Here is a 6423-nt window from a genome sequence, read left to right as displayed (position 1 = left end):
CCCAGCAACTTGTGGCATTTAAAGAGCTCTTATTTACCATTCTGTTTGTCTTTGTTCTGGTGTTGGCCAGTTTACCAATGAGTCTTTTAAATTATAGATACAGCAACTATGAGTGGATGTGATCTGATCAAATGAAATACAGGTCAAATGACTTTCCTATAATTTGTTACAGTTGTCTTAAAATAGGCAACAATTGAGTTGGCTACATATCATGCTACAGATCATATTAGGGATACAATTTCCAGATAATCACATTGTCATTCCTGGAGGTAAAATGGTACCATGTTAGAACAGACATTTCCAAATAAGTAGTCAGTTGTTCTTAAGGAAAAGCTCACATTTACTGCAGAGTCAAAGTACTTTTTCTTGAGGTCACAATAACTAGAAACAGGAAAACCAAAATGTGAAGTTAACATAACCAGATACTAATTTACTGCCATGGAACACCTTAAACAAGGTAGAATAATCTTCAGTCTAGTTTCTTATGTTTTCTTCCTGACATCAACTAACTGCCATAACTGAACACATGGGACCACACAGGGTTCCTGAGAGCCAAGGTATAATAGCCAAGAATCCCCTCTGGGATTTGTCGTGTGTATTAAACAGGATAGCTTGGAGTTTCTCTGAACTAAACACGATCCCGATGAGTGCTGACTGCCTTTGGCCACTCGTGTGTGTGTGTGTGTGTGTGTGTGTGTGTGCGCGCGCGCGCGCGCGCGCGCGCGTGCATGCGTGCGTGCGTGCACTGTGCCAAGCTCCCAAGCTTTTTTTATGTTTTCTGAAGACACACTGTTCTTAAAATCTTTGTCTGGCATGTGACTAATAGAACAAGACTCCCGCCTGTCACTTGGCCAATTTTATTATGAGTTATTATTAAAAATGGTTGTGTTTTTCTCCCTTTGGCACCGGCATTCGGTGTGAGTCCTCTCAGTTTCCAGACTCCGGTACCATCTTCGCACCTTCATCTCATGGAGATTCCAAGGAGACATGCAATACCACAGACCATCCTGAACTTAGCCCCCTTTGAAACAGGGGTCGTGTATTTGTTTGCATCTTCATGAAGAATGTGGTCAGCCGTTCAGTAGGGAGCACACAGCCAAGTATGGATTTTCACCCCACCATCCTTTCCAGATTCTTCACTTGGCTGTGAACTTCAGGTCCAGAGAGAGGAGACGAAAATCAAATACCTTAAAGCCAGCTGCTCCAAATCAAGCAGAACAGCCCCTCTTGGAGGGTGGCAGTTTGGCTCGGCAGGAAGAAACTGGCAAAAGGAGAATAATTTTCAAACGCAGAGCTTTAATGAATGGAGAAAAAGATAACCATTGTTTGTTTTCTTCTCTGCTACCTTTTCATCCTCCCTCCCTCTCCCTCCTTCCTTTCTCTCTCTTCCTCTCCCCTCTTCTTTCTTCCCCTCCCCTCTCTTCCCCTCTCCTCACCTCTTTTTTTAATTATTTATTTATTATGTATACAATGTTCTGTCTGCATGTATGCCTGCCCACCAGAAGAGGGCACCAGGTCTCAGATGGTTGTGAGCCACCATGTGGTTGCTGGGCATTGAACTCAGGATTTCTGGAAGAGCAGCCAGTGCTCTTAACTTCTGAGCCATCTCTCCAGCCCTCCTCTCCTCTTTTTTCGCCCACCCTGCACCTTTCTCTCCCCTCTGCTCACTCTCCTGTGGGTTGCACTTGCTGTCAATAGGGAAATGGAGTGGTTGAGAAAGGAAATTAAGGCAAGTTGATAAGCACACACTTGATAGAGCGTCTCACTGCTTAGACACTGATCTTCCTGTACCGTTCCATGTTGTCTGCCTAATCTCATTGTCACCAAAGACCTGGCAAGTCCCATAAAAAAATTAACAAGATCTTTAAGGAAAAATAAATGGAGCATCACACAACATTCATGGGTTATAGGTCTCAATAGATAAAGATGGCTGGCTACTCTTCAAATTAACCTGTAAGTTCAAAGTGATTCTATTGAACCTTTCTTTTCAGTATGACTATGAAGTGATTGGCTAAACTTATTTGATGTGTTTCAGCCCATCATGGTTGTGATTTTTTTTTTTATAAATGCTCATGCTGTCCATTAGATCCATGGAAACTCTGGCGGCTAGTGTCCACCAATGTGACAAACATCAAGAGATGCTTTTGTCACATCTCGTTTTTGTTTCTCTTGTTTCTCCTGAGTTTCAGCAAGCTCATGTTTGTGGGTCCTTTGGTACTATCAGTGAACTATTTATATTCTCTTCATGTTGTTGGTCATTGCTTTTCAAAGGGTATTTTGTGTGGAAAGAGAAATGTTGTGTCAGGATAGCAGTTTCTCAGACATATTGCTATTCACAAAAACTTTTTCCAGACAGGGTTTCTCTGTCGCCGTGGAACTCACCCTGTAGACCAGGCTGGCCTCAAACTCACAGAGATCCACCTGCCTCTCCCTCCCAGGTGCTGGGATTAAAGGTGTGTGCCACCATGGCCCAGTTCACTCACAGACGTTTCTAATAACCAGTGCTACGCAGCTCTCAGTTATTCACTCTATGAATACACCTTATGTCCTTGCGGATGGCATGTTGATTTCAATTCAGTTTTGTAGTGGTTTTGGTATCTTAACAGCTTGATATGTACACACTTTCTCTTATATTTTTGTGCATGTATTTGTATGTGGTATATGAATGTTCTCATGTGGGAGGCACATCTGTATGTGCAGATGAATGAACATATATGTGCACATGGCTGTGGAGACCAATTCTGATGTGTTGCCTTCCTCAATTGCTCTCTACCTTACACAGTGAGGCTGGGCCTCTCATTGGTTCTGGAGCTAATGTAGCTAGTTAGCCTGCTCCAGAGACCCTTCGTGTGTCATTGTGGGATGGCAGGCAGGTCACCATGCCTATCTGGCATTTAAGTGGGTGTTGGGGATCCAAACTCAGGTGGTCATGCTTGTGTGACAAGCCCTTTCCTTACCAAGACATCACCAAGCTCCTTCCTTACAGTTTTCAATAGTTTTATAGCTGTTCTTTGGTATCCTTTATTTTACATCTAGAACCATTTTATCTATTTCCAAGGGAAAATTGATTGCAATAGCAATAAAATTCCTTATTAAAATTTCTAGAGTTAAATTTAATATGAAGTCTTTCCTCCTAGGAAAAGGATATGACTTTCAGTTTATTCAAATCTCATCTTGTGCCTTTTAATTAATACCTTTGTTCATCTTTAATAATAAAGATCTTGAATCGTTTGGTTAAATTTATTCATAAGCATTTAGAGTTTCTGTCACTACCATACTCGGAGTAGGTTTATATTAGCATCATGAATGACAACCTAAGCATTATGAGAAAATTTCCCAGGTAGAACTTCAGTCACTGAAATGCGTAGATTGAAAGCCACCGCTCATTTCCTAGAGGAGACAAATGGATGTGTGCCTTCTACAACTATTGAAGTGTGGCCATGCTGAGAGACGAGCCCCGGCAGAGCTACAGAGCCCTGGATCTAGACCACGGCTACCTTAGCTAACTCCCTAATGTCAGGCTTCTGTTCAGGCCAGAGTTGTTGACCTAATTAGTTGGTTTTTCTGATGGGTAAAGAGACATGGAGGGAACCATTCTAAAATGGGCAGGGCTAATCCAGAGCAGAAGTTTCCTCCAGTGGATTTAACTTCCAAGGGACCTGGGTTCAATTGCCAGCCCTCACATGTAACTCACAGTTGTATGTAACACTAGTTCCAGGGGTTCCGAAACCCTCTTTGGACCTCCATGGATGTGGTCAGATTACAGATAGGAGTATTAGCACCACCAACAGCTAATGTGCTATGGGATAATGTTCGTGTACACTGTAAAGATTTGTCACTAGTATTGTTTTGATTAAACTCTGATTGGCCAGTAGAAAGGTGGGTAGTATAGGCTGGGAAACCAGACTAGGTGAATTCTGAAGCAGAAAGGCAGAGACACAGTTGCAAGCCAGATGCAGAGGAAGCAAGATGAGAATGCCTTACTGAGAAAAGGTACCAAACCATGTGGTTAAACATAGATGAGAATTATTGGTTAAGTTGTAAGAGCTAGTTAGTAATAAGCCTGAGCAATAGACCAAACTGTTTATAATTAACATAAGCCTCTGTGTGTTTATTTGGGACTGAGTGACTGCAGGATTAATGAGTTCTGGATATTGGAACCTGATCGGCCAATGATGAGGAGCTTATAGCTGGAGGTGGTTGCAGGTATTTGGTTTACATGCTTGAACAGATGTGTATTGAGGAAATCATTCTGTCAGGTAGTGTGGATTGTAGAGTACAGGGATAAGACTAGCGCACACAGACAGTTGGAAGGCTGTCACCATCATGGGACAGTGAAGGCAAGTGTTAGTGCTGAGAAAGGAGAGGAATTTGCCGTCCAACAGGCAGCTGATGCGCAAAGGGCTGTGATGCCTAGCTGCTCTGACCAGACAGCTAGATAGGTGTCAGTGCTAATTTTACCCTCTACCCCCACTTCCCTTTTTGTCCAAGAAAGCTTTTTTCCTAGATGATATCATTTGGTAATAGATTCTCATTGTGTAGAAATTAAGCTTGCGGAACTTAGTAAATAAGAGGTTTTACATAGAATATGTCAGATGTGCTTTATATGATCCATTTGCTCTGCTCCTCTCCTAACTAGATCACCATCACTTTTTGTCTTACCCACTGTTTCTGTTGCTGTGAAGAGACACCACAGCCATAGCAACACTTATAAAAGAAACCATTTAATTTGATTTGCTCACAGTTTCAGAGATTTAGTCTATCATCATCATGACAGGGAGCATGGCCGCATGCAGGCAGACATGGTGCTAGAGAAGCTGGGAGTTCTGCAACCAGATCTGCAGGCAGCAGGAAGGGAGGGCTGCTGGGCTTGGCTTAGGGCTTTTGAAACCTTGAAGCCCTCCCACAGTGACACTTCCTCCAATAAGGCCACACCTACTTTAGCAAGACCCCACCCCTAATCCCTCTTAAGTTGTGTCACTCTTTGATGGCTAAGCATTCAAATAGATGAGTTTATTGGGGCCATTCTTGTTTAAACAACCACACTTTCTGAAAGTCGACATCTGCAAGGGGTTTGCAATCGTTAGTTGAGGGAGTAGAGGACCCACAGATTATTAGGACTGTTATAAAAATGGGGGGGGGGGAATGACAGAATGTAAAATAAGAGTATAACCATGTAAGTTCATAGTTTTATCCACTGTAAGTTCATAGTTATCCATTGTAAGTTCATAGTTATCCACTGTAAGTTCATAGTTATCCACTGTAAGTTCATAGTTATCCACTGTAAGTTCATAGTTATCCACTGTAAGTTCATAGTTATCCACTTAAGCCATTGGTGTTGCTCTTTTAGACTATTTAAAACAGAGAATTTTAGTTTCCTGAAAGGCCTTCAGTAAAAACCCAATACTTGAATGTGGGGGCTTGAATGAGAAATTCCCACTGTAAGCTTAGGCATTGAACACTGAGTCCTAGATGATGATGCTGTTTGGAACATTCAGGAGGTACAGCCTTGCTGGAGGAAGTGGATCACTGGGATAGGTTTTCAGTAGCCTTGTACTTCCTCCAGTTTGCCTTCTCTGCTTTGTGCTTAAGGTTGTGATCTCTCAGCTTCCTGCTCCACTCACCGTGCCTGCCGTTTGCCATCACACCTCTCTGCCATGATGGACTCAATACTTCCTTCCATAAGCTGCTCTTGATTTTATCACAGTCACAGAAAAGTAACAGGAAGTATGTCTCTGGAGACAGGTTTTAAGAGTGTGGAGCCTAGTCCTGCTTCCAGTTTGCTAAGGTAGAAGTTGGTATGAGGGAGTGGGCGTTCACTGTGAAGAGCCTGGCCGTGTTGCATTTGTTGTTGTTGAGAAGCGTGAGACTTTGGACTAAAAAAGCAGTGGAGGCCCGGACCAAGATGACCCAGAAGACTCTCTGCCTTCCTCAAGAATGCCTGGGTGAAGGAGCCAGTGTTGGTGGTGTTCTTCTCTGTCTGGGGCCTTGATATAATTATGCCCATCGTCAACCCCTACAGCAATATGCTACCATGATTAACCAGGCCACTCCCTACAAGGTGCACTCCTCAGTGTCTGTGTGAGATATTGGGACATGTCCAATGTGCCCAGCTACCCACGGGAATCTCAGGGCCCAAGCCTGGAATGGCTGGAGAACCTGCGAATACTCCCAGTGATGGAAGAAGTCCCCCTCCCTGTTGCTCCCTAATAAAAATGTGAAAACCAACACCGTAAAGAGCAAATAGAAAGAAAGAAGGAAAGGAAGGAAGGAAGAGAGGAAGGAAGGAAGAAAAAGAAAGGAAAGAAGGAAGGAAGGAAGAAAAAGGAAGGAAAGAAGGAAGGAAGGAAAAGAAAGGAAGGAAGAAAGAGGAAGGAAAGAAGGAAGGAAGGAAGGAAGGAAGGAAGGAAGGAAGGAAGAAAG

General features: G+C 43.1%; 1 pseudogene; it reads left to right on the top strand.

The window, feature by feature from the left end:
- The first annotated feature begins 2862 nt into the window (after nucleotides 1-2862).
- On the top strand, nucleotides 2863-6210 carry LOC119824259 (annotated as a pseudogene).
- The last annotated feature ends 213 nt before the right edge of the window (nucleotides 6211-6423 follow it).

This window comes from Arvicola amphibius, chromosome 10, assembly GCF_903992535.2.
Source record: "Arvicola amphibius chromosome 10, mArvAmp1.2, whole genome shotgun sequence".
Classification (NCBI taxonomy): Eukaryota; Metazoa; Chordata; class Mammalia; order Rodentia; family Cricetidae; genus Arvicola; species Arvicola amphibius.
This window is presented reverse-complemented; position numbering and strand designations above follow the sequence as displayed.